A 6,277-nucleotide genomic window follows, 5' to 3' on the forward strand; every position below is an offset into this window, starting at 1 on the left:
ATTTTGAAACACCGAGAACAAATTTGGAAGCAAGAATGATTTTTGAATTTAGAGAACAAATTTTGAAACCGAGAACAATATTCAATAATCATGAATAAATTGGAAGTGTGAACAATTTTTTAAAGCATGTACATTTATTGATTCTTGTGACCAAAATTTAGAAAAGCAAAATAATTTTGAAAAGCCCCAAACAAATTTGGCAACGGGAACAATTTTTTAAAACAAGAAGATTGTTTTAAATTTTGACTACAAATTTATAAACCAAGAACAATTTAGAAAAATCCTGAACAAATTTGGAAGCGCGAACAACTTTTTAAAGCCCGAACATTTTTTCAATCTTGAGAAAAACAATATCAAACAGGGAACAATTCTAAAACCGCAAACAATTTTGGAAGCATGAATAATTTTGAACATTTTTTTAAAGCAGATAACATATTTAAAAGCGTAAATAAAATTTTAAAGAATGAATAATTTTTGAATCTTGAGAACAGGTTTTAAAATCAAAAAATATTTTGCAAAAACGTAAAAAAATTTGGAAGTAGGAATAATTTTTTAAATATTTTTCAAACATTTTTGAAATCAAGAACAAATTATTAAATCAAGCTAATTTTTCAAACATTTTCCAAATCTGAAGAGCATTTTTTGAAAATCTAGGTCATTTTCTGAAAATCCAGAACATTTTTTACGAAAAAAACAATTTATAAAAAATTTGAAAAATCTAAGTTACAGTGTTTTTGAAAAACAACACCTATTTATCATTTAGAACATTTTTTACAAAACAAAAACAGTTTTCAAATTTGAAAAACAACTTTTGGAAATTCTGAAACATTTTTGCAAATCCAGAACATTGTTGAAAATCATGAAAAGTTTCTTAGAAATCAGTAACATTTTTGGAAAATCCAAAAATATTTTCTGAAAATATAGAACTTTTTTGAGAATCCAGAACATTATTATAAAAAGCAAATGCATTATTCGTATTCGAAGAACATTTTTTAAACAAAAACAGAAAATAATAAATTAGAAAACAAAACAAAAAAATTCCGGTTAACAAAATCTTCTAGAAGTTTACCAAACCGAAGAAAACTGGCTGGCTACCTGGTTCCCAAAACCTGAGCAATCTGCTGAAACTGGGCCAGCCCATCTCGTCGGAAGCATCGCTGCCACAATGTGCGGAACCCCGACGATTCGGGGAGGTCCTATACAGCGTCTTCAGCGCTGGTTAGACAAACTGACGACTGATGCGTTCCTTCTCGTGGGCCAGCTCATGTAGAATGTGTTGGTCTTTAAAAATATTAAAAAAATTCAGATAATTTAAAACAAATTCAGATTTGCCAAAAATGTTCAATAATTATAAAAAATTCATCGATTATTGAAATAAGTTTATGTATTTTCAAAAGTTTCACCAAACTCATAAAATCATTGATTTTCAAAAAATGTTCATCAATTTTCAAAAAAAAAGGTTCATAAAATTTGAAAAACAGTTCGATGATTTTGAAAAATATTCACGAACTTTAAATTATGTTCATCCATTTTCGAAAAAGTTCATCCCTCTCAAAATAAAAGTTCATCAATTTGAAAACAGTTCAGCGATTTCAATAGGTCAGCACTCGGCGGAACGCTGCAGGCGTCGGTTAGCAAAATTTGTTTTAGCCGACCCCTATAATGCTAAATATGCTTTCCCAACGATTTACCGCAACCAGCAGCGAATAGGAATTTCCAGATGTTCAAGGCCCATCGATGTCAAGCAGAACCGGAATTTCCGCATTTTCCGGCAAATAGCGGTGACTCTGCACACCCCCAACCATATCTGGGCCCTTCCAGTCGTTTTCTAGGAGCTTCGCAAAACCGGTTTTTTCTCTTTTTACCCTTTTATACTTCCCTTTTTGTTTTTATGTTTCTGTTTCAGTTTATTTTTTCTTTTCTTTCCTTTTTCCATTTTTTGTTTTCTCTTTCTCTATTTCTAGGGTTATTTTTCTAAAATAAGATCATGTTCGGCAACTCTTTTTAAAATACATTTTTTTCTTTTTCAAAAAATATTTTAAATTTGAAATAATGGCATTAAAAAATATTTATTACTTCAAAAAATGTACAGAATTTTAAGGAAATTTGTGGTATTTTCAAAAAATACTTATATTTTCAAAAATATGTCTAGTATTTTAAAAAATGTTCCATAATATAAATTGTGCCCTTGATTTAAAAATATTTAAAAAATTGTTCATGCTTTCAATTTTTTCTTGATTTTTCAAAATTATTCTTCGTTTCAAGATTTCTTCTTAAGATTCAAAATATGTTTGCGCTTCAAAATTTTGTTTTCTGTTTTACAAATTGTTCAAAATTATTTACGTTTCTAAATTTGTTCAATGTTTTTCAAAACTGTTCTCTATTTCAAAATATTATTCTTAAGATTCAAAACATGTTCTGCTTTAAATAATTATTTGACCTTCCAAAATTTTAACGATTTTCCAAAATTGTTCTCGATTTCAAAATTTGTTCTCAAGATTTAAAAAATATTTGTGCTTTCAAATTTGTTCTCTGTTTTAGAAATTGTTCAAAATTGTTCGTGCTTCCAAATTAGTTCGTGGTTTTTTTAAAATTTTCTCCGTTTTAAAATGATCTTCTCAAGATTCAAAAAATGGTCGTGCTTTAAAAAATTGTTCGTGCTTCCAAATTTGTGGAAGATTTTTCAAAAAAATTCTCGGTTTCAAAATTTGTTCTCAAGACTAAAAAAATGTTTGTGCTTTACAAAATTATACGCGCTTTCGAATTTGTTCAAGATTTTTCAAAAAATTTCTCGGTTTCAAAATTTATTCTTAAGACTAAAAAAATGTCCGTGCTTTAAAAACTTGTTCGCACTTTCAAACTTGTTCGGATTTTTTAGAAATTTTTCTCCCTTACAGAATTTTATTTTCAAGATTTAAAAAAATGTCTGTGCTTCAAAAAATTGGAGCGAGCCCCTATGCGTTGCAGCTCGTGCCTGCCGTAGCGAGCGACAGGTAGGAGCTCCCCCCTACAGCCCACGAGAGCGGAACCAGCCAACCAAGGGAGCAACTAGTTAGCAAGCATTTTTTCGTCCGGTTTTCTTCATGTTTTTTTATCAAAACCTATCAACATGAGGTCTAATTTTAAAGATCTCGAAACGGGAAATCCAACGATGAAAACAATTCAATATTTAAACACACGGTTTAGGAGATAAAACGTTTTGAAAAAATACTAATCTACGGAACAAAAAACTTCCAGATTACGACAAATGACACACATGTAGTGCGTCACTTCCCGTAATCCAAAAAGATGGAAGTAATCGTTGAAAGGTGTATTATTCAACTAAGGCCTTGTTTGGTACTAGTGTATTTCAGGGAATTTGTGGGGATTATCCCGGTCAAACCCCCCAATCCCCACACATCCCATAACATCATTTGGTTCTAGTGTATTTGACATATTTCATCCCCACATTTACCCCCAAATCCCCAAATTATAGTGCATTTTTCTCAATACCCAATCCACTACCCCTACCTAGTGTATTAGGGATAAATGGGGATTTGAAGGGATTGGGTGAAGGTTGGAGTTTCACCCAATCCCTTAGGCCTCGTTCGGTACCCAGGTATTGGCATCTTATCTAGTGTATTTTACAGGCCCGGTAAAAAAATCCCTGAAATTTCCAACAGCCCGTCGTTACCCCGGTATTGGACCGGCCCATCCCCAAAATTACACCCGTGAAACCCTCAATACCCGTGTAAGAACAGACGCGAGCTGCCCCTCGCGAATTTCCTCCCTCAGTCGTCGCCCCTTCGCCCTATCTTCCGTCGCCCCCTCCGCCTGCCCCCTCCGCCGTCGCCCCTTGGCCCCTCTCCACCGTCCGCCCTCCGCTATCCGTCCGCCGTTCGCCGGCTCCGTCATCGGCCCTCCACCCTCCGTCCGCCGTTCGCCGGCTCCATACAGGCCTCCTCAACCCCTGCCCGTCGGTCCTGCCTCCTCATCCCCTGCCGTCTCCGACGCAAGAACTCATTGCTCCGGTAACCTGGCGTCTTCGCCGGTAAGGGATGGTTCCATCTCATCCCTCCCCTCTCCTCCCCCTTTTCTAGGGTTTCAATCGTCGGCGTGGAAGATCGTTCTGTACCATATCACATCACACAGGGGCTCTGTACCATATCACGTCACACAGGGGCTCTGTAGATATCGTCAAGTGCATGTGGCTGGACCTGGAAGGTGGTTCTGTACCCTTGTGATTTTGAACACAGGTTGGGTTGGTTGGTTGACATGGATTAGCTGAGGCCTTGTTTTATCTCAACAGGTCTGTAGATATCGTCTGCTAGTTGGCCATGTGTGATGTGATTCTGAATTATCTGTCGTGTGCTAGTTGGATTTTTGCAATAGAAGTGATAAATGCCACCTCTATTTCTCAGTTATTGTTAATTAAGTTCTGTGATTAGATGCTATGTTTGCTGAATGCTATCGTCCTGGGAATTATTCTTGTGTTGTGCTAGTAGTTTTTTTTGGTTGTGACTGTTCATATCTTCATGATGGTTCAGAAACTTGCAGCTAACAATTACAGTATACTAGATTTTATTTGTCTGATCCTTTCAGAAAAGTTTGAAGAAAAGTTTGATGTGATTGAATTAATGTGTCTGTACAAATGGTGGAACTGTGTGCATGGTCATGTGTTGTTTGCATTATTAATTTTATAGTGCGTCTGTATTGAAAGTGGAAGGTGGTTCTGTACCTCTTGCTCTGTAGATATCGTCAAGTGCTAATGCTGTTATAATTATATGGATCGTGTTGCTAGTTGGAATTTGTTCTGTGAATTTGTTCTTTTAATCGGAGAAGATGCTATATATTTACATGTCGACACATGCTTTCTCAATTATGTTGCTGTTTTGTTTTTCTATACCTTAGACCAACTGTTTTTTTATAGGTACCCGAGCCTTGGTTTATAGTGGGAGTGGACGAGCCGCCACCTTCGTGGGATCCCGTTAAGACGCCAAAGTTTGGTATGCCTTGTATTTACTAGGGCTTGTTAGCTCTCTACTTCTTGTTAGCTTTCTAATTTTTGTCATTGTTTCTTGATTGCTTCGGTATTAGTTTTGAAATGAAGTCACGGGGTCTAGATCATATTAGGAAGAGAAGAGAGGAAGATGATGATGAGATGGTCCTTTTCATTCTTCCATTATTGCACTCGTACTTAATGGACAGTAGAGGACGGGGTGAAAAAAAACAAAGGCATAGCTCGATCCTTTACGGCAAACAGCGTATTGACGAACTTCTTGAAGGACATGTGAAGAATTGCTTGGTAGCTTTTAGGATGGAACCATACATCTTTAAGTCTTTAGCATCATATCTTAGAAGGACAGAATTGATAAAGACACAAGACTCGAGGTGGAGGAGAAGTTAGCATTCTTCCTGTACATGTTGTCACATAATTCATCATATGAAGATATGCAACTGGAATTCAGGCATAGTGGATCCACCTTTCATGAGTACATCAACGAGTTCTTTGATATCATCCCTGCCCTATGTACTCGCTTTGTAAGTTCTTTAATTCCACCCTTCGATATGGTTACAATTTTATACCATGCTAATACTCATCTATTACTCTGGTTCTTTGTAGTCATATCCAAGTATCGGGAAATTCAAGAAGAAATCTTTTCCTCTCTTTGACTCGCTAGGAGAACTCTATGATGGTAAGTTTACGAACTTTTGTTGCTTCCTCTTAACTCTTAACTCTGCGTATTATTTGGTTGCTTACATGCATTTTGCAGGGCATACAGCTGAGGGTACAAGATGCCCCAAAAGAAAGTGAAGAAGTGGGTCGTACAATGGCTGGTTCAGGAAAGATGCCCCAAAAGAAACCCAAGAAGGAGAAGCCCAAGAACAGTGGAGATGTGTGCCTATATCATACAACATTAGAGAAGTATATAGAGTTGAAGAAAAGGCAAGTAGATGATGAAGCTACATATTTGGCCAATGAAAAGGCAGATGCAACAAAATTACATGAATTCTCTATCACCAAGTGCATGGATGTGTTAAAAAAAATGGAGGATGTGTCCCATATCGAGAAGATCAAAGCATTCAACGTCTTCAAGGATGCTGCAAACCGTGAGATTTTCATCAATGCCGCTGATGATGATAAAGATACTGCTGTTATGTGGCTTCGGAGCCAAATGTCCCCATGAGGTATGTTCAAGACAGGTAGCAGACATAACTTCCTTGTTATATAATTCTGTGATAGTTGATGGTATATCACATCTCTGTAGAGAAGCATTTTCGGTTGTTCAAACGGTGA

Source organism: Hordeum vulgare, chromosome 1H (assembly GCF_904849725.1).
Source record: "Hordeum vulgare subsp. vulgare chromosome 1H, MorexV3_pseudomolecules_assembly, whole genome shotgun sequence".
In the NCBI taxonomy this organism is placed as follows: Eukaryota; Viridiplantae; Streptophyta; class Magnoliopsida; order Poales; family Poaceae; genus Hordeum; species Hordeum vulgare.